The 23,072-nt window shown below is 43.4% G+C and overlaps 1 protein-coding gene across 4 annotated transcripts in view; it reads left to right on the top strand.

Annotated features, from left to right (window-relative positions):
• Nucleotides 1–23,072, top strand: part of wipf1b (WAS/WASL interacting protein family, member 1b) — a 128,959-nt gene that overhangs the window by 98,604 nt on the left and 7,283 nt on the right. The window lies entirely within an intron of this gene.

The raw sequence follows: 23,072 nt of genomic DNA on the forward strand, positions 1-23,072 counted from the left end.
ATCCCTACTATAAAGAAAAATTCTAAGGGAAGGACCCACCATCCATGGTTAACTAAAGATGTTAAGGAAAGCATCAAACTTGAGGAAAAAGCACACAACTCCACTAAGATGAGTGGCAGGTCAGATGATTGGACAGAATATAAAGAACGTCAGAGAATGACTAAAAGGCTAATCAGGAGAAAGAAGTTAGAGTATGAATGGAAGCTAGCTAGAAATATAAAAATGGATAGCAAGAGTTTCTACAGGCATTTAAAAAGGAAAAGAGTAAGTTAAGTGAGTGCTGGTCTTCTAGAGAGTAACAGTGGGGAGTTAATAGTAGATAATAAGGAAATGGTGGAAGAAATAAACAATATTTTGCTTCTGTATTCACTATAGAGAATACAAAAACATTCCAGTAATAGCTGCAAATCAGGAGGTGAACTGGAGAAAGGAACTTGGTGAAATTGAAATCATTAGGGAAATGGTACTGAGCAAATTGATGGAGCTGCAGGCTGGTAAGTCTCCAGGTCCCGATGGACTATATCCTAGGGTCTTAAAAGAGGTGGCTAATGAGGTATTTGATGTGCTAGTGTTAATTTTCCAAAATTCTGGATTCTGGAAAGGTTCCATCAGATTGGAAAGTAGCACATATAACGCCCCCTATTCAAGAAGGGAGGGAGGCAGAAAACAGGAAACTATATGCCAGTTAGCTTGACGTCCCTCATGGGGAAGATATTAGAATTGATCATTAAGGAGGTTATGACTCTGTTAAGAGTCAACCAATTAAACTAAATTAACAAAATAAGGGATAAATCAAGCACAGCCCCTAAGTCAGGTCAGCTGTAAAACCAAGGACAAAGTTTAAAGGAAACTTAAAGGAGGTTATAGCTGGACACTTAGAAGAGCTCAAGGCAATAGGGAAGAGTCAGCATGGTTTTGTGAAAAGAATACCATGTTTAACCAATTTATTGGAGTTTTTTGACAGAGTAACATGCGCAGTGGATAAAGGAGAGCCTATAGACATACTGTACTTGGATTTCCAGAAGGCATTTGATAAGGTGCCACATCAAAGATTATTATGGAAAATAAAAGAGCATGGTGTAGTGGGTAACGTATTAGTATGGATAGAAGATTGGCTGGCTGGCAGAAAGCAGAGAGTATGCATAAATGGGTCTTTTTCTGACTGACAGGATGTGCTGTAGGGGTCTGTACTGGGGCCTCAACTTTTTACGATGGCTTAGATGAGGGGAGTGAAGACATGGTAGCTAAATTTGCAGATGACACAAAGATAGATAGGAAAGTTGTGAAAAGGACATGAGGTTGCAGATGGATATAGATAGGTTGAGTGAGTGGGCAAAGATCTGGCAAATGGAGTTTAATGTGGGAAAATGTGAAGTTGTTCACTTTGGCAGGAAGAACAAAAAAACAGAGTATTACTTAAATGGAGAACGGCTGCATAATACTGAGGTGTAGAGGGATCAATGTGTTCTAGTACATGAGTCACTAAAAGTATGCAGGTATAGCAAGTAATTAAGAAGGCTAATGGAATACTATCCTTTATTATGAGAGCGATTGAACATAAAAATAAGGATGTTATGCTTCAGTTACACAGGGCAATGGTGAGACCCCACCTCGAATACTGTGTGCAGTTTTGGTCTCCTTATTTAAGGAAGGATGTAAATACATTGGAGGCAGCTCAAAGGAGGTTTACTAGATTGATACCTGGAAAGAGTGGGTTGTCTTATGAGGAAAGGTTGGACAGACTGGGCTTGTTTCCCCTGGAGTTTAGAAGAGAGAGGGGTGATTTGATTGAAGTATACAAGATCCTGAACGGCCTTGACAAGGTGGACATCAAAAGGATGTTTCCTCTTGTGGGTGAGTCCAGAACTAGGGCGCACTGTTTTAAAATTAGTGGTCACCCTTTTAGGACAGAGATGAGGAGAAATTCTTTCTCTGAGGATTGCGCAACTTTGGAATTCTCTGCCTCAGGAGGTGGTGGAGGCAAGGTCATTGAATATTTTTAAGGTAGAGGTAGATAGATTCTTGTTAGGCAAGGGAATCAAAAGTTATTGGGATTAGATGGGAATGTGGAAATCGAAACACAAGATCAGCCATGATCTTATTGAATGACAGAGCAGGCTCGTAGGGCCGAATGGTCTACCCCTGTTTTTATGTTCTGAAGGGTAGTCTAGATGGTTTCAATAGCTGCAGTCACATATCATGGTCATTGCAGGATTCCCTTGAGGAGATGGATTTTCAGTAGGTCATCATCCTTCTTACCAAGAAGTCCCAAGAAACCCTCATTGTATTGGTGGACTTGAAAAGGAACAGGCTGGGAGACCTTAAAAGGTTGCAGTCTCCAGTTTTAAGGCATAGATATTGCTACCTTTGCCACTGCAGTTTCTTTCTATGTGGTTTGCAGACTGATAGGTTGCTCCCTGGTTCTTGGGGTAATGAGATTCATTATTGGAGGACAATTTTGATCAGGTGACCACATGGTCAATACTTCTATTATCCACACAGAATTATTTGAAGTTTGAAGCTATTGCCAGACAATAGGTGGTGGTTGTTCACACCTATTTATGATTAACTGATTTCTGCAACTCTTTTTTTAAGTATCAAGCTCGAAGACAGTGATTCTAGGAGTCCAGTTATTTTGTATTTTGTGTAAGACCATAAACAATAAGAGGTATGAATTCCACAAATGATTTCATCCTTCTGTGCTCATTCAACAGAAGCACTGCACCCATGGTCATTCAATTAGGAACTTTCTGGAGAATTGAGATACTTCTGAGTCGATGCAGAAATTGCAAGTCACCCGACCCTGGGCAGCCATTTAGCAGCCTTTTAATGCCCATTTTTTAAAAAGAAAATCAAGTTCCAGAAAATTCTATACTGAATACAGTCCATGTTTAAAGTTATGAGGATGACATGCCTTTACTGGGCATGACGTCACTGCATCACAGGAAGGATATGATCTCACAGGAGAGGGTGCAGAGTAGATTTATGAAGATGCTTTCAGGAATGGAGAATTTTAGCTACGAAGAAAGGTTAGATTAGCTGGGTTTGTTTTGTGTGGAACAGACGAGGCTGTGCGGTGATTTCATTGAAGTGTATAAAATTATGGGGGCCTAGATAGAATGTATAGGAAGGACCAATTTCCCTGTGTAAGGTGGTCAGTAACCAGGAGTATGGGTTTAAGATAATTAGTGGAAGAATTAGGGGGAATTGAGGTTTTTCTCGATCCTGAGGATGATGGGGGTCTGGAATTCACTGTCTGAAACGGGTGGTAACCCTCATTGTATTTAAATAAAATACTTGGATATGCACTTGAAGTGCTGTAACCTAAAGACCAAGAGCTGAAAAGTGGGACAAAAACAAAAATTGCTGGAAAAACTCAGCAGGTTTGACAGCATCGGTGGAGAGGAAGACAAAGTTGTTTCGAGTCCCTGTGACTCTTATACGGACTCAAAACATTAACTCTGTCTTCCTCTCCACAGATGCTGTCAGACCTGCTGAGTTTTTCCAGCAATTTTTGTTTTTATTTCAGATTTCCAGCATCCGCAGTATTTTGCTTTTAGCTAGAAAGTGGGGTTAGGCTGGCTAACTCTCTTTCTTGGTTGACACAGACTAGTTGGGTTGAATGAAAGTTTTTATGAATGAGCTTGAGTTTATGGAGGGTGAATAATGGGACACCAACCAGGAGCGTGTTGATGTAGTTGAGTAGAGGTAACTAAGGCATGGGTGGGGGATTCAGCAGTTGATGAGCTGGGTAAACCAGCAGTGATAAGGAGGTGGAAGTAGGGTGCCTTGGTGATGAAGCAGATATATAGATTGAGGCTCATCTTGGGATCAAATACAACCTCAAGGTTGAGAAGAACCTGGTTCAGCTTCAGACAGTCACCAGGGAAAGGGATGGAACTGGTGGCAGGTGCTAAGATTTCATGGTAAAGGGAAGGCTACAGCACTCACATACTAAAGAGTATATTGGGTAGCAAGTTCCAGGAACTGCAGAAAGCAGGAAGTTGTTGTCCATTGTTACATAATAACTGTATCTCATCAAGTAACTCAACATTGAAATACGGGGAAAGGTGTGAAGTTGTGATACTTGGTGTGATAGATAAACACAGTAGAAAATTCGGAGCTTATCCATTCCAGTCAATGTGAATTTTTAATAGTGTGTTACAGTCATTGAGTCATAGAGGTCTACACCACCGAATAAGGCCCTTTGGCCCATCAAGTCTGCGCCGGTCAAACAAGCACCTAACTATTCAAATCCCATTTTCCAGCACTAGGCCCATAGCCCACCAATTTTCATGTCATCCTTGAACTTATTGATCAACCCTCCTACATTCAAGTCTAAATATATATATGTATATATTTATATATGCACCACAAATAGCAAGGGACCCAACATCGATCCCTGTGGGACCCCACTGGACACAGGCATCCAGTCACAAAAACACCCCTTGACCATCATCCTCTGCTTCCTGCCACTCAGCCAATTCGGGATCCAATTTGCCAAATTGCCTTGGATCCCATGGGCTCTTACCTTCCTTATCAGTCTCCTGTGCAGGACCTTATCAAAAGCCTTGCTATTTATTACCAAATAACCTCACTGGCCTGAAATTGAACTTTTAGAAGTGTGGACTCTCATTCCTTCAAATTTTAATTATCAGTGAGATTAAAAGTAAACTTGCTTTGTTTTATCTCTCGCTCCCTCTTTCTCTCTCTGTCTCTCTCAATCCCATCTTTCTTTTCCTCCCATTTTCTTTTCATGCATGATGTTGCACTGAATTAAATAGACCACCTTACACTTCCTGATCCACAGTCTGCATGTCGCAGTAAAGATTATATTAATTTAATTGGTTAAGGAGACATACAAATGCTTATCCTGTTCACACAATTTCGTAATAATTTAACAGGGTCATAGAGGGTACTGCACTGTTTTAGTTTTCTAATTATCACAGCTTATACAAACTTTTTCTAACAGGCAACTAGCACTGTTCGGTCAACAGTGGCCTCAAAATCCATCCCCTAATTTGTGCTCTTCACAATGGTTAGTACTGGATGAGCAAAGATTTTCTCCTGAATGTTGAACAAGCAGTGTGATTAAACCAGAGACATCGGAGCGGTGAAGAGAGGTGGTGGTGAGATGGAGCTGGGTGTCATCATTAAAACTGACATCATGTTTTAGAAAGATGTTACCAACAGGCAACATGTCATTGAGAAATGGGGACCAAGGATATGTCCTTGGGGAACTCAGTGGTGTGGGAATGGGAAGAGATTCCGTTGAAGATGATTCTCTGGCTATAACTTGATCGATAAAAATGGAACCAGGAGAGAGTGATCCCACTCAGCTGGATGACAGAGGAGAGATCTTTGTGGAGGATGGTGTGGTCCACTGCCTAAAAGACAGCATAGAGGTCACATATTATTGCCAGTTATGGGCGATGGCCAGATTGGATGGAGGGAGGTGGTGGAGTGGGCGGGCAGGCTGTTCTCTTTGAACGATGTTTGTGAACTGATTGGGTTTCCTGGTTATTTTTGCTGGTAGCAGCCTGCAAATTACTACACTATTATTGAATTCACATTCACAACTTAACATGGTGGGGCATGATCTGACTTCAAGGCTGCTTTTGTAACCATGACACGAGCATTTTAAAAAATTAATTCTTGGAATATGAGCACCGGTTAGAACGTCAGCATTTGTGGCCCATCCCAATTTCCCTTAAAAAGGTGTTGGTGAACTGCTCCCTTGAACTGTTGTGTGGTATATGTAAACCCACAGTGCTGTCAGGGAGGGAATTCCAGGACTTTGACCCAGTGACAGTGAAGGAATGGTGATCTCATTCCAAGTCAGAATGGTGTATGGCTTGGAGTGGGACTTGCAGGTGGTGGTTTTCCCTTGCATCTGCTGCCCTTGTCCTTCTAAGTGATAGAGGTCATGGGTTTTGGAGGTGCTGTCGAAGGAGCCTTGGCAAGTTGCTGCTGCACATCTTATAGATGGTGCACACTATTATCACTGTTCACTGGTGGTCGAGCTTACCCAAAACTCTGCTGCCTGTGTCTTAACTCACAGCAAGTCCCATTCTACTATCACCCCTGCATTGGCTCGCGGTCAAGCAACGACTTTATTTAAAAATTCTCATCCTTGTTTTCAAATCCCTCCATGGCCTTGCCCCTCTCTATCTCTATAATCTCCTCCAACCCCACAATGCTCCGAGATACCTGCACTCCTCTAAGTCTGGCTTCATATACATTCCCAATCATAATTGCTCCACTATTGCCTTCAGTTGTCTTGGTCCCAAGCTACGGAATTCCATCCTTGCACCTGTCTACCTCTCTAACTTCCCTCTTTTAAAGCACTTAAAACCTACCTCTTTGACCAAGCTATTGGTCATCTGACCTAATGTCTACTTTGTTCCCTGGTGTCATATCTTGTTTTATAATGTTCCTGTGAAGCGCCTCATGGTGCTTATGTTCAAGGTGCTATATAAATATAAGTTTTTGTTATTGTTGTCGTGGTGGTGGCAGTCAGACTGCCATTCAAGTGGATTTGTCTTGGAAGGTGTTGAGCTTCTTGAACTTTGCTGCAGCTGCACTCGTCCAAGTGGAGAGTATCCCGGCACACTCCTGACTTGTGCCTAATAGATGGTGGAAAGGCTCTGGGGAACCAGGAGAAGAGTTACCCACTGCAGAATTCCCAACCTCTGACCTGCTCTTGTAGTCACAGTATATATGGCTGGCCCATTGAGCTTCTGGTCAATGGTGACTTCCAGGATTTTGTGGTGGAGGATTTAGCAATGGTAATACTGTTGAATGTCATGGGGAGATAGTTATATTCTCTCTTGTTGGAGATGGTCATTGTCTGGCACTTGTGTAATGTGAATGTTACTTGCCACTTCTTAGCCCAACCTGAATGTTGTCCAGATATTGTTGCACATGGACATGGACTGCTTCCGTATCTGAGAAGTCATGAACACTCTGCAATCATCAGAAAACATCCCCACATCTGACCTAATAATGGAGGGAAAGCAGCTAAAGATGGCTGGGCCAAGGACAGTAACCTGAGAAACTCCTGCAGTGATGTCCTGTGGCTGAGATGATTGGCCTTCAACAACCACAACCATCTTCCTTTGTGCTAACTATGACTTCAATCAGTGGAGAGTTTTTCTCAAATTCCCTTTAACTTTGATTTTGCTGGGGCTCCTAATGCCACACTTGGTCAAATGCTGCCTTGATATCAAGGGTAGTCACTCTCACCTCACCTCTTTAACTAAGCTATTTTGTCCATGTTTGGATCAAGGCTGTAATGAGGACTGGAGCCATGTCGGCCTAGCAGAACCCAAACTAAGCATCAATGAGCAGGTTATTGCTGAGCAAGTACCACTTGATAGCACTGTCAATGACATTGCCCATCACTTTGCTCATGATTTGGAGTAGACAGATGGAGCAGTAATTGGCTAGGTTGGGTTTGTCCTATATGTGGAATGGAAATAACTGGGCAATTTTCGATATCGCCAGGTAGATGCCAGTGTTGTAGCTGTTCTGGTACAATTTGGCTTGTTCTAGTTCTAGAACACAAGCCTTCTGTACTACAGTCAGGATGTTGGCCAGTTGTTTAGGTTGCATCCAGGCATTCCTTGATGTCACATGCAGTGAATTGAATTGGCTGAAGACTGGCATCTCTGGTGCTGGAGCTCATAGGAAGAGGCCGAAATGGATCATTCACTTAGCACTTCTGGATGAAGGTAGTTGCAAATATGTTGTGGCCTTTTCTTTTGCACTGTGTGCTGGGCTCCCTCATCATCAAGGATAGGGATATTTGTGGAACCCCTTTCCCCAGTTAATTGTCCGCCACTATTCATGAATTAATTATAATAACCATAATAATATCCTTATAAATTATTAAGGAGGTGATAACGGTACTTAGAAAGTCATAATGTGATCAGGCAGAGTCAACATGGCTTTATGAAAGGGAAATTGTGTTTAATTTATTAGAATTTTTTGAGGAAGTAACAGCAAGGTGGATAAAGGGGAACATGTAGATGTTGTTTACTTGGATTTCAGAAGGCATTCAATAAGTTGCCACATTAAAGATAAGAGAACATGACATAGGGGATAACATATTAACATTGGATACAGGATTGGTTAGCTAACAAGAAGCAGAGGGTGGGGTTAAATGGGTCATTTTCTGGTTGGCAACTGTAACCAGTGAAGTGCCACAGAGATCAGTTTTGGGGCTTCAACTATTTACAATCTATATCAATTTCTTGGACGAAGAGACCAAATGTATGGTAGCTAAATTTGCTGATGACACCCAAGATAGGTAGGAAAGTAAGTGGTCAAGAGGAGTTAGAGAGTCTGCAAAGGGATATAGACAGGTTAAGTGAGTGGGCAAAATTTTGGCAGACGGGGTGTAATGTAGGAAAATGTGAAGCTGCCCATTTTGGCGGGAAGAATAGAAAAGCTGTATACTTTTTCAAATGCAGAGAGATTGCAGAACTCGGTACAGAGGGATTGGTGTCCTGGTACATGTTGGAATGCAGGTACAGCAGGTGATTAGGAAGGCAAATGGAATGTTGGTGTTTATTGCAAGGGGAATGGAATATATAAGTAGGGAAGTTTTACTGCAGCTGTACAGGGCCTTGGTGAGACCACATCTGGAATGTTGTGTTCAGTTTTTGCCTCCTTATCTGAAAAGAGAGATAATTGCATTAGAAGCAGCTCAGGGAAGGTTCACTTGACTCATTCCTGGAATGAGGGGCTTATCTTATGAAGAAATGTTGAACAGGTTAGGCCTATACCCATTGGAGTTTAGAAAAATGAGAGATGATCTTGTCAAAACATATAAGATCCTGAGGGGACTTGATAGGGTGGATATTGGGAGGATATTTCCACTTGTGGGAGAAACTAGAGCTAGGGTCACAGTTTGAGAGGAAGAGATCTGTCTTATAAGATAGAGATGAGGAGAATTTTTTCTCTGAGTGTCATTAGTCTGTGGAATTCTCTTCCCTAGACAGCAGTGGAGGCTGGGTCATTTGAATTTATTCAAGGTGGAGTGAGACAGATTTTTGATGGGCAAGAGAGTCAAGGGTTATGGAGGGCAGACAGCAAATTGGAGTTGAGACCACAGCCAGATCAGCCATGATTTTATTGCATGGCAGAGCAGGCTCGAAGGGCTGAATGGCCTACTCCCGCTCCTAACTCCTATGTTCCTATTGAATGTGGCAGAACTGCAGAGGTTTGATCTGATCCATTGGTTGTGGGAACATTTTGCTCTGTCCATCACATGCCCCTTCCACATGTGCTGTAGCTTCACTAGCTTGGCATTTTTAGATACGTCCTGCTCCTGGGATGCCCTCCTGCACTCCTCATTTAAACTCTGGTTAATTCCCCAGTTTGAATGATAGGGCCATGAGGTTACAGATTGTGGTTGAATACAATTCTATTGCCAATGACCCACAGCGCCCCACGGATACCCAGTTTTGAGCTGTTGGGTCTGTTCTGAATCTATCCTATTTAGCACAGTGGTAATCCCATACAACATGATGGAGGATGTCCTCACTGGGAAGACTGAATTTCATCTCCAAAAGAATTGTGCGGTGGTCACTCTGACAAATACAGTCATGGACAGGAGCAACTGGGACTAGTAGATTGGTGAGGGTGAAGTCAAGCAGGTATTTCCCACTTGTTGCCATGCCATGTCTATATATTGAAAACATGTGAGAGTATATACTGATGCAATGCCACCTTTGGGTGCAAATGTGAACCTAATTGAATGCATTTCCTGCTCCGGCAATTTCACTCCCATTTACCTTGTAGTGTTCTGTGAAACAAAATGGTTGATCTGGGCAGGAAATATACCTGCTCATGTCTTGACCATTTCTAATTTTAACTTGGAGGGTATGAAGGCAGCATCCTTGTAAATTTATGCAAATTCAAACCAGCTTAAATCTTCCTTTGTGAGGCGGAGAAGAGGACTCCACAATTAACGTTATGGTATCCCTTATACCAGACTCCCCCTCCTTTGAGACCATCCCGAAACACCATCCCTACCTGCCAGCAGCTGTTCTGTGCCTCTTTTAAACATAGCTGTTCTGGTTTGGAAGCGGACAGGTGGGATTTATATGAGAGCTAGTGATTAAAGTCTCCCCCAGCTGGAAATTAACGAGTTAAAATTTGTCCCAAAATGTTTTCATTTAATGCACCTTTGATTTTCACTGCAACACCGTTGGGGACACAGTTTGTTTTTTCCCCACCACTTTTCTCTCTTACTGTCTTGAAGATATTAACTCTTTGCAGGAGGAGGATTTCACAGGCACAAAACACCCTCTGCTACTGCACCCAAGTGACCCTTATTCATGTATAAGGCTAAGCACTGATTGTTGACAGGCTGGTTAATCATGGAAACATTGACCAATTGTTCCCCACCCATCTTCTCATTGAAGACTGCTGAGACCAATTCTGGTTCTCCTCGGCACTCCAGCTGCAATCAACTGATGCAGACTGTGACTTTCCTAATTTTATGTCTCAGCTAATTGTTGGATAAGCTCACCTGAGACATGAGGAATGTTCACGGAATCCAGTTTTTAAGGATAATTACGAATTTTGTTTTGTTTGCCCTGTTTTAGGTTTCTCATCTTTATTCCATGCCAGACAGCTGCAATTTTTTATATTCGTTCACAGGAAGGGGGCATGCAAGCTAGACCAGCATTTATTGCCCGTCCTTCATTGCCCTCGAGAAAGTGCCCTTGAAAAAGAACCTTTTTGTTGTGACAGAGTCCTGGCAGCTTTTCTCTCACCTCAAACATGTATTGTACTTGTTTATAGCTGTGCCATCTTGCTTTTAATGCTTCTGCTGGTCAATTTGGAGATGCTCATTAGAAAGCAAAAAACTATAAGGATGGTGATAATATTTCAAACAGACAACATCTTCAGGACAAGAGAGAGAAAATAGAAGTTGATCTTTGTATTTTGCTACTTTTTTCCCCCTACGTCTCCTCTGAAGAAATTGCTACCTACCAGGTGACCATTCCACATGCATTATCAACTTGCTTGGTTCCTGTTGACAATGAGAGATCGAGCAAATTTGATCCTGTCCTCGCTGAGTGTGTGCATGGGATTGTCTGGGGAGCAGTTCACAAACACAAGCTGACTTTTTTTATCCGTTCCCAGCCCAGGAGCACTCAACAATTGTACCACAAAATCACCATCACAAAAGTACAATCAGGTTCAGCTTTTACAACATGTATCACGAGGTGCATCAATACAAACAATGAATATTACAATCATTTGCAGACATTCATTTTGAGCTGTACAGCCCGAGGGGCTCTACACAGTTCCCAGTCCCTCGGTGCACTGTGGCAGAAAGGTCTTAGGCAGTGACCCTTCCCCATTGCGCCTTTGCGGCAGCTGCCCCAAGCTTTAGTGCGTCCCTCAGCATGTAGTCCTGGACTTTGGAATGTGCCAGTCTACAACACTCGGTCGGGGACAACTCTTTGCACTGGAAGACCAACAAGTTTTGGGCAGACCAAAGAGCGTCTTTCACCGAGTTGATGATCCTCCAGCTGCAGTTGATGTCTGTCTCGGTGTGTGTCCCTGGGAACAGCCCGTAGAGCACAGAGCCCTATGTCACCGCGCTGCTCGGGATGAACCTCGACAGAAACCACTGCATCTCTCGCCAGACCTTCTTTGCAAAGGCACAATCTACAAGGAGGTGAACAACGGTCTCGTCCCCACCACACCACCTCGAGGGCAACGTGCCAAGACTCCTGGCGTGTAGGAAGGATCTGACGGGGAGGGCCTTTCTCACCACCAGCCAAGCTACGTCTTGGTGCTTGTTGGAAAGTTCTCGCGATGAGGCATTCTGCCAAATGACTTTGACAGTCTGCTCGGGGAACCATCCCACAGGATCCACCCTCTCCTTTTCCCGCAGGGCTCCTAAGACGTTACGTGCCGACCACTGCCTGATGGACTTATGGTCAAAGCTGTTTCTCTGCATAAATAACCGCTAACTCCTGACGAACTGACTAAGGCCCTTGAGTCCTTCGAGAAGAGTAAAACTCCCGGAAGTGACGGCTTGCCGGTGGAGTTGCATTCGGCTCTGTGGGACTGGATCGGCCCAGACCTGCTAGAAGTGTACGAGAGCATGCTCCTGGCCGGCAGTATGTCAGAATCCATGAGGAAAGGCATTATCACCCTCATCTACAAGCACAAGGGGGAAAGGGAGGAAATTAGAAATTGGCGACCCATTTCACTGTTGAATGTGGACTGTAAGATTCTGTCCAAGGTCATCGCCAATCGGGTCAAATCCACTCTGGAATTGGTGATCCACCCCGACCAGACCTGCACTGTGCCGGGCAGGAAGATCTCTGACAGCCTAGCGCTGCTCAGGGATATGATTGCCTATGTGCAGGACAGGGGTGTGGACACCTGCCTCATCAGCCTGGATCAGGAGAAGGCCTTTGACAGAATATCGCACACCTACATGGTGGATGTGCTCTCCAAAATGGGGTTTCGGGAGGGAATTCGTAATTGGATCCAACTGCTCTACACTAACGTCAGTAGCGCAGTCTCAATCAATGGGTGGGAATCAGATAGCTTTCCGATTAAACTGGAGTCAGGCAGGGCTGTCATCTCTCGCCTGTTCTTTTCGTGTGTTGCATAGAACCCTTTGCTGAGTCCATCAGGAAGGATCCGGGCATAAGAGGAGTGACGATCCCAGGCAATGGAGGCACTCAGATCAAAACTTCCCTGTACATGGACGATGTCGCCGTCTTCTGCTCGGATCTGCTGTCGATGCGCAGACTGATCCACATCTGCGACCAGTTCGAACTGGCCTCGGGACCCAAGGTAAATCGTGGGAAGAGTGAGGCCATGTTCTTTGGGAACTGGGCTGACCGATCCTTTGTCCCCTTCATCGTCAGGGCTGACGGTCTGAAGGTGCTGGGGATATGGTTTGGAGGGACCAGGGCATGCGTTAGAAACTGGAAGGAGCGAGTGTCTATGGTGAAAAGGAAACTGGGCATGTGGGAGCGATGCTCCCTCTCCATTGCGGGTAAGAACCTGGTCATCAGGTGTGAGGCACTCACGCTGTTGCTGTATGTGGCGCAGGTCTGGCCCATTCCACACTCCTGCGCGATGGCGATCACCCGAACCATCTTTCGCTTTATCTGGAGGTCGAAAATGGATCGTGTCCGCAGGGACACGATGTACAAGCCTCTAGATAAAGGGGGAAAAAACGTGCCCAACATTGCCCTCATACTGATGGCCACCTTTGTGTGTGGCTGCATCAAGCGGTGCGTAGACCCTCAGTACGCAAACACCAAGTGTCACTACATGCTGTGGTTCTACCTGTCCCCGGTGTTGCGAAGGATGGGTCTGGCCACACTGCCGCGGAACGCTCCAAGTAGTTGGACCGTGCCGTACCACCTGCTACATGTTTTTAACAATTGAGCCATTGCTGGAGCTATGCTTTACATTTTAACAAGCACGCCTATGAGAAAGCACTGACCACTCTAGCACATACACCTATAATTGCCACTACCTTCAAAGCAGAGCAATTTGTGATAGAAGGGAATGCAATAAATATTAAGAATGTAGCAAATATTCAACTTTCAGAAGTACGTATCATACAGTTACATTTTTTGAGCCCTGAAAGTGGTTTCTTACAATTAAGTAAATTAATGGTGACAGTGTTGTCATCGGTTGATGGCTTCTCTTTGGCTGCGTGAAAGAAGTTATTGGTTTTACAAGCCTGTTGGCATTATGACTGATCACTAGCCTGGAGCAATGTCAGTAGAGTAAATGGAGAATACACTGTGAAGACCTATAAAATAGGTCATTCCTTGTGTCACAAGTGATGCATATCCAATAACTCTTGAATATGTCTACTTAATGTCACGCCTGGCTAAGTTTGACAACATATTTCAAGAATACAGAGAGCAGGTGTCATTTGAGGATGTGCCTCCATCCTGGGGATGTCAGTTCAGTTCTGTTGCTGGGTTAAATATATTTGGTTTAATTAGCTTCAATTTAGTTAGAACAGAACTCAGTATCTGATCCAAGCCCAGTTTATCCATCTAACTGAAACAGTGATTAGCTTACATAATGGTTTTTACATTTTTCTTTCCAGATGTGTTTGTATGCTGCCTTAATTGGATGTTTGTAGCTTGAAGTAAATGTGAGAAGCATTGGATTTGAATACTTTGAGAGTTATTATCTGTCAAGAGGATTTGGGGATTTCCTTGATTTGTGGTTTCAGTATTTGGCATATACATTATCATAAAGCTTACAGGATGAGCTAAGATGGTTTCTGTTTGAAAATAATTACTGGAAGGTAAAAACATATTGTAAAGAAATAATATTTTCAAAACCAGAAATAAATATTTTGGATAATTAGTTTCCAAAAAAAGTCAAAAACAGCTTTCCTTAATTATTTTTGTTGCTTTTTAATTGCAAAATGTATGAAATATAATATCCACTATATAAAAAAAAAAATGAGAAGTGAAAAAAAATGATCTGAGACTTTTTAATTTACAAGAATAAACTTTCTCCTCACTTTTCTTTTGTATGGCTGATTTTAGTTTCAATAACCAGGAAAGGACACATATCTGGTTCTCTACCACACATTTTGTTTTATTGATCTTCATACTGCAAATATCAGCAGAAACAAGGTCTCAGTCAGACTATCAATTGTGGAAAAGGGAGTTTGAATTAATTAAAAAGACACTACCGTTTTGATAAGCCACTTATAGTTTAACTTGAAAATATTAAGTGTAATCCACATCCTAGTCTGTAGAAAGTCAGGATGAAATGGCCCAGATTTTGCAGTGAAGCTGTCAGCATTTGCCATCATTACTCCACTGAAACTGACAGCCACTTCTGGAGCCCGCACATGTGCAGAATACTACAGAAATCTCAGAGATCACGAGATGGTTGTGTGCAGCTTTATTCCAGGTCAGCATCAAATGCCATTGCTTCACTGCTCTCTGCAACATCCAGGCCAATAAATATCCTTCAGGATTTTTTTTCTTTCTTGTTCATGGGATGTGCTGGCTGGGCCAGCATTTATTGCCCATCTCTATTTACCCTTGAGAAGGTGGTGGTGAGCCGCTGCCTTGAACCGTGTGGTGTAGGTATACCCACAACTCTGTTAGGAAGGGGGTTCCAGGATTTTGACAGTGAAGGAACGGTGATATATTTCCAAGTCAGGATGGCAAGTGACTTGGAGGAGAACTTGCAGGTGGTGGTGTTCCCATGCATCTGCTGCTCTTAGCCTTCTGGTTGGTAGAGGTCGTGGGTTTGGAAGATGCTATCGAAGCAGCCTTGGTGAGTTCCTGCAGTGAACCCCGTAGATCGTACACACTGCTGCCAGTGTGTGTTGCTGGTGGAAGGAGTGGATGTTGGAGGTGGTGGATGGGGAGCCAGTCAAGTGGGTTGCTTTGTCCTGGATGGCGTTGAGCTTCTTGAGTTGTTGTGCTGTTGGGGCTGCACTCATCCAGGCAAATGGAGCATATTCCATCACATTCCTGACTTGTGCCTTGTAAATGGCAGGTTTTGGGAAGTCAGGAGGTGAGTTACTCTGTGCAAAATTCCCAGCCTATGACCGGCTCTTGTAGCCACAGTATTTATATGGCTAGTTCGCTTCAGCTTCTGGTCAATGGTGACCCCCAGATGTTGATGTTGATAGTGGGGGTTTGGCAATGGTAATGCCGTTGAATGCCAAGCAGGGATGGATAGATTCTCTCTTGTTGGAGATGGTCATTGCCTGGCACTTGTGTGATGCGAATGTTACTTGCTTAGTGGCAAGTATGCCCAAGCCTGCATAGTGTCCAGGTCTTGCTGCATAAGGATACGACGGCTTCAGTATCGAGGAGTCACGAATGGTATTGAACATTGTGCAATCATCAGCGAACATCCCCACTTCTGACCTTATGATGGAAGGAAGGTCATTGATGAAGCAGCTGGAGATGGTTGGGCTGAGGACACTACCTTGAGGAACTCCTACAGTGATGTCCTGGGACTGAGATGATTGACCTCCAACAACCACAACCATCTTCCTTTGTGATAGGCATGACTCCAACCAGTGGAAAGTTTTCCCCCAATTCCCATTGACTCCAGTTTTGATAGGGCTCCCTGATGTCAAACTCTGTCAAATGCTGTTTGGATGTTAAGGGCAGTCACACTCACCTCACCTCTGGAGTTCAGCTCTTTTGCCCATGTTTGGACCAAGGCTGTAATGTGGTCAGGAGCTGAGTAGCCCTGGCAGAACCCAAACCAATCATCAGTGAGCAGGTAATTGCTGAGTAAGTGCCACTTGATAGCATTGTTGATGACCCCTTCCATCACTTTGCTGATGATCGTGAGTCAACTGATGTGGCGGTACTTGGCTGGGTTGGATATGTCCTGCTTTTTGTGCACAGGACATATCTGGGCAATTTTCCACATTGCCGGGTAGATGCCAGTGTTGTAGCTGTATTGGAAAAGCTTGTCCAAGGGCGCAGCAAGTCCTGGAGCCTTAAGTACTATTGCCAGAAAGTTGTCAGGGCCTGTAGCCTTTGCAATATCCAGTGCCTTTAGCTGTTTCTTGATATCATGTGAATCGAACTGGCTGAAGGCTGGCATCTGTGATGCTGGGAAACTCAGGAGGAGGCCGAACTGGATCATCCACTCGGCACTTCTGATTAAAGGTGGCTGCAAATGCTTCTGCCTCATCTTTTCCAGTGATGTACTGGGTTTCCACATGAGAGAGGATGGGGACATTTGTGGACCCCCCTCCTCCTCCTCCTCCTCCTCCTGTTAGTTGTTTAATTGTCCACATTGTTCACAACTGGCTGTGGCATGACTGCAGAGCTTAGATCCGATCCATTGGTTATGGGCTCATTTAGCTCTGTCTATCACTTGCTGCTTCTGCTGTTTGGCATGCATGTTGCTCTGTGTTGTAGCTTCATCAGGTTGACACCTCATTTTTAGGTATGCCTGGTGCTGCTCCTGCTATGCCCTCCTACACTCTTCATTGAACCAAGATTGATTCCCCTGGTTTCATGGGAATGGTAGAGTGGGGGATATGCTGAACCATGAGGTTCTACTGTGGCTGATGGCCCACAGCGCCCATGGATGCCAGTTATGAGTTGCTTGATGTCTTCAAAATCTATCCCATTTAGTACGGTGGTAGTACCACAAGACACGCTGGAGGGTTTCCTCAATGTGAAGACAGGACTCTGTCTCCACAAGCACTGTGTGGTGGTCACTCCCACCAATACTGTCATGGACAGATGCATCTGTGACAGGTAGATTCATGAGAATGAGGTCAAATAAGTTTTTCCCTCCTGTTGGTTTTTCCCTCCCCTCGCCACTTGCTGGAGACCCAGTCTAACAGCTATGTCCTTTAGAACTCAGCCAGCTCAGACAGTCGTGGCACTACCCAGCCACTCTTGGGGATGGACATTGAAGTCCCCTGCCCAGAGTACATTCTGCGCCCTTGCCGCCCTCAGTGTTTCCTCCCAGTGCTGTTCAACATGGAGGAGCACTGACTCATCGGGTGAGGGGGAATGGAGGTTTCCTTGCCCATGTTTGACCTGATGCCATAAGACTTCATGGGGTCCAGAATCGATGTTGAGGACTCCCAGGGCATTTCTCTCCCGACTGTATAGCACTGTGCCATCACCTCTGGTGGGTCTGTCCTGTTGATGGGACAGGACATACCCAGGGATGATGATGGTGGTGTCTGGGATGTTTTCTCTAAAGTATGATCCTGTGAGTATGACTATTTCTGGCTGGTGCTTGACTAGTCTGTGGGACAGCTTGCCAGATGTTAGTAAGGAGGACTTTGCAGGATCGAAGGTTGTGCCAAAGACCTTTCCAGTGCCAAGGTTGATGCTGGGGTGGTCTATCTGGTTTCATTCCTTTTAGTCTTTGCAGTGGTTTGATATAACTGAGTGGCTTGCTAGGTCATTTAAAAGTTAACCACATTGCTGTGGGTTTGGAGTCACATGTAGGCCAGACCAGGTAAGGATGGCAGATTTCCTTCCTTAAATGACATTAGTGAACCAGATGGGTTTTTATGGCAATTTCCAATGGCTTCATGGTCATCATTTGACCAGCTTTTAATTCCAGATGTATTCATTGAACTTAAATTCCACCAGCTGCCATGGGGCTCTGGATTACTAGTCCAATGACATTACCACCATGCCACTGCCTCCTCCTGTATGTATTACTGATGCTGTTGTGGCAATCTACTTCTGGCTTCATATACGACTATGACTGTGTGATATTGCAAATTGATGGCCAAAATAAAGAAAGTGAGATGTCCATCACAAATTCAATGTGTTACATATATAAGCATCTACCATGGTGCTGTGTGGTGAAATGTTAAAATAAACTTTCAGTTTACACCTTTATAACCTGCCCCAGTTATACATTTATATCTTACAAAGACTTCCATTGAATTTTACAGCACAGAAATGGGCCAGTCAGCTGAATTGGTCTACGTCTGTGTTTAAGCTCCACACAAGCCTACTCCCACCTTACTTCATCTCAAACCATCAATATATCCTTCTATTCCCTTTTCCCTCGTGCTTACCTAGTTTTTCTTAAATGCATCTCTGCTATTCACCTTAACCACTTCATGTGGTAGCAAGTTCCAATTTCTAAATTCTACATTCTAAATCTGCGTGTAGGTAATGTAATATTCATGTACATGGTGAATTTGAGTGAAATGAGGAAATATTCCAGGTGAATGGGTGAGGGAAGGAAGATGAACAATCAATCACCTTTGGATCTGTAATAAACTTTGATTAAATATAGATTTCTCCCAATTTGGATCGCTTGTAACAATTAATTATATCTGATGCAAAAACCAAACTACATTTATTACTTTTGTAACGATGTTCGGTGAGTTGTGCTGTCATTTTGTTCCTGTTTTTACCACTTCCTGTAACAGAACTGTGGCACAAATCTTTTAATGGTAATTGTTGCTTATGCAGAATAATTCTGCAATTACAGGTATATATTGTGATAACTTTACATGTGGATTTCAACTTGGATTCTATTAACGAAACTAGTTACAGGGATTTTATTGGTGCAAGTTCTCGGTACAAATGATTCTGTCAATTTATACAACTTCACTTCCTATCTCTTTAATCAGAAACAACAATAGCTTACGATGGGGCACTTGGTAATTCATCATCAGTGACACAATGCAACTAAATTTAACATTATTTGCTTGTGAAAATATCTATGCTTTACAACTCTTTCCCTTCTCCTTTCCACCCCCTTCCACTTCCCATTCCCAATCACAGTAATTTGTTTATCCTACAGGTTTAATATTTAGAACAATGAGCATTATGACACCAAAAAACTCTTTAATAACTCGTTCTTAAAGTGTCAAATATTTTGTGCGTATATAAAATGTAGTTTATTGGGGGTAGGTTGTGCTTATATTGGTCTAACGGTGGGTATGTCATGAGGCAGGAAGTCAGTGGAGTGCTTGGCACATGATTTGTTTTAAAAGGAGGTGGATCATACTGGTGCAGGACTGATCGGCTCAATGCCTCCAGGTTCTGGCATAGGGGGCATGAAAGGCCATGGGGGTGGGTGGGGGCATGAGTTGGCATAAAAGGTATGAGGGGCTGGGGGAATGTGGGTGGGGTTTGAGAGGGTGAGGGCTGGAGGGTCATTTTTTGTTTTAATCAATTTTTAAATTGATTTCAACAAAGTGTTAGTGCACTGAGGCGGTCCTTCCGCCCAGACCGCCTCCCCACCCAGCAGCCTCCACAATCATTCCGGGTAGTGGGGGCCTGATTTCTAATCCAGCCCACCCTCCAAAAACAAAAGTAGGAACTGTGGGCCACCATTTTTAAAGGTGTGGTTCGCAGAGCTGGAAATTCTCCCGTCTCTGTACAATCAATGCAGGAGCAAAAATCTGAGCCTCTGTCTCCCTCGTGGGGGTTTCAGTTCTTCACTTCTGAAGATCTTTCCTCTGAATTCCCTCAAAAGCTGCTTTGACTTGAACTACCTCAATGACTGCTCACATTCCAATGGTTGAATCTCTTCTCCTGAGACTGCGTTCCATGGGATTCATAAGGCTGCACTCATGCCTCCAATTACCGACATAATCCCTGCTCTTTCGCAGACCTCTAGCTTCACTAAGTGGACACTGCCCCGGGTTTCTTAAAACTCCAGTCTCCTGACTGCACCGAGCTGTAAATGGTCACTGGGCTTCTCTGAGCCCCAATAGCCTAGAGCCTGTAAACAGCTTTCTGAGCTTCTCTGTGAGCTGCAAACCACACGAGAGCTAAACTGCACCCAACCACTTCTTCCAGCAAACACACAGATAAACTGAAACCAGAGGACCTTCTTAAGTTCCACCCATCTCCATGACACAATGTAGCCTTTCAGGGTTCACTGAATGCTTTTAAACTAATTTAGCTCTAACTCCCAAAACAAAATACCTCTCTGGACTGCACCTCTTTGCAAGCACTGTAGACATCACACCTCCAATTCCCTAGCTAAGTCTACCTGCTGTTTTATGGCTCCATCTCTTCTATTCTGACTCTATTAAACAAACATGGGTAACTTTCAGAACTGCCACTTTCTTTTAGTTGTTCTGGCAATCTCTAAAGCCCAGTATTTTAGTTACCTTCACAACAATAATCTCAGAACTAAACATTACCTCTAAAATATTAACATGAGCTAGGTATTTGTGTCTCAGTGCAGAGATGAGAGGCATTAGAATGGAGTGAAAGTGTGCAATGAAGATGAAGTGAAAGGATATTGTGGATTTTATTCTGTTTCATTACCCTTTTCTGTTCAGTTTTTCTCTCTTTTCTTCTGGCTATCCCTTTTTCACTTTCCTTTCAGATGATGACAGTGCATTGCATGATGTGATGGGAAGAATGCCATCGAGGGCTGGATATCACATTTTCTGATGGATGTGGGGAAAATACAACCTGCATTCTTGAACCCTTTTCATCATTGCTCGTTCTTCCCTCTCTTACCCTTTCCAAGGCCTGTACGCTGCTACCTTGTCTCCAATTGTAATGTTTACAGAAAATAGAAGGAATATGTCATTAAAACCTCCAATGCAAACATTTCCTGTAGCAATTCCAATGCTAAAGTGCCCACACTTGCATTTTACTTATAATGCCTCTTTTCCTTTACCATCAGCTCTAACTGGAATTGTAATGGTGACCTCATGATGGAGACCACCAGGTGGTGCTGTGGAGCTTGCAGGTTCCCAGCCACAGCTTCTTTTCCACGCCTGAGGTCTTTAATGTTTCTTCTTCTAAGGATAACAGCTGTGACTGGATTCAGCTCCTTTGCCCAGCCACTTTCTTCAGGCCCTGCTTGGCCCAACCAACTTTTCTACCCACTTTTTTGTTTATTCCTTCCCAGCCTGAAGTAAACCCCACAGGTGCTTACGCTCTGAACAGGCCCATAGTCTTGAGCTAAATGTCTCAGCCGTCACTTCCACTCTCAAAGGGTCCTGTTTTTGAGGATCCACACCACTGCCCAACTTGCTGATTGGTCTTGTTAGCTGCAGGATAAAAGAACCAACCACAGGTAAATGAAATAAATCGAACAGCTGAAACCAAGCCTCACAAGCAGCATGCCAGTGGCAAAAACTGATTAATTAAACATATCCTTAATAAATTGAATATTGTTCAACAATTTGAATTGCTTTCAGGCATAGTCCAACTGGTACAAATGTATTAAGTAAGTATTAAGTAAATGGGATCTGGATAAATAACATTGGGCTTCACCCCAGATCTCCTCTGCTATTCTGTGCCTCCCAATTTCCACATATCATCTGCTCTTAGCATTGCTCTGTATTCATCCCCTGCCCTAAATCTGCTACTTGTCATTTATGTTTATTTCAAACTAAAGACCTACACCCTATATCACAAATGACTCCATTACACCACAGATATCCACTGCTACCTCACATGACCATTTTCTGACCACTACTAATCTCCAAACTAATTACTTCCCTCTGCTACCCACTGATGTATAAAAGCTGCTTACCCACCACACAGACTTCACTTGCCCTCATATTCCCTCTGTCAACCATACTCTTCAAGTTCTCATTACACCTATACTCAATAACATTCCCCAACTTACTAACTGATCCCTCTGCAATTGCTCACTTCTCCAACTCAATTTTGATTATTGCACACATCTTGCCTTGACTATCTCTACATTTTAGGAACATTTATCCAGAAAGGGAAAGAATATATTTTTTTAATGTTGGGGTCTTAAAGCATGTATTCAGAGAAACTTTAAAAAAAATGACTGCAATGACAGGTAATTAAGATAATAATGAGCTAGCTTTGATTCACTATAATCAATTTCTCAAAAGCATCTTGACAATCAATAGACACCTCAGAACAGTGTGTTGGAAAAGCTTTACTGCTTTTTTTGGCTGTGGATAGAGAAATATGAGAGCCTGGGCAGAGAAGCTTTTTGAGACAGGATATTATTCAGGCAGTCATTTCTTTTGGGAGAAAGCTGAGAGAACTTTCACAGAGACCAGTCGATCAGAAGTGCTGGAGGAACAGCTAAGACTCATTTTGTGTAAGTCAAGCAAGATGGACCATTTGGTGTAAGGAAACAAGGCTTGTTCTTTATTTTGTATCATTATACAGATAAGCTGTAATATTTGAATTAAGTGAGTCTGAATTATATTGAAATACTGCAGATGATGGAAATCTGAATAAAAACAGAAAATGCTGGAAATACTCTGGCAGCATCTGTGGAACGAAAAACAGAATTCACATTTAAGGTCTGTGATGTTTCATCAGAACTGGAAAAAAAATCATTATTCTTTCCTCTGCCTATTGTTCATTACTCTCTCCAAACTGTCCACTACTCCACATTGTCCCTCACCTCCCCACTCCCCTGAACTACTCATGGACTATCTTCTGAATGATTACATGGCTAACATCCTTCACAAAAGCCACATCCTCTCACCAGCATTGCCAACACCACAGCTTCTCCGTTTCCAGATAACACACCATTTCCTCCAATTTCCCATCACCATTGGAATGGGACTGAGAGACGAGAATGGAAGTATTTGAAGTCCACAT

The sequence above is a fragment of the Cetorhinus maximus genome, chromosome 11, assembly GCF_964194155.1.
Source record: "Cetorhinus maximus chromosome 11, sCetMax3.hap1.1, whole genome shotgun sequence".
Lineage (NCBI taxonomy): Eukaryota > Metazoa > Chordata > Chondrichthyes > Lamniformes > Cetorhinidae > Cetorhinus > Cetorhinus maximus.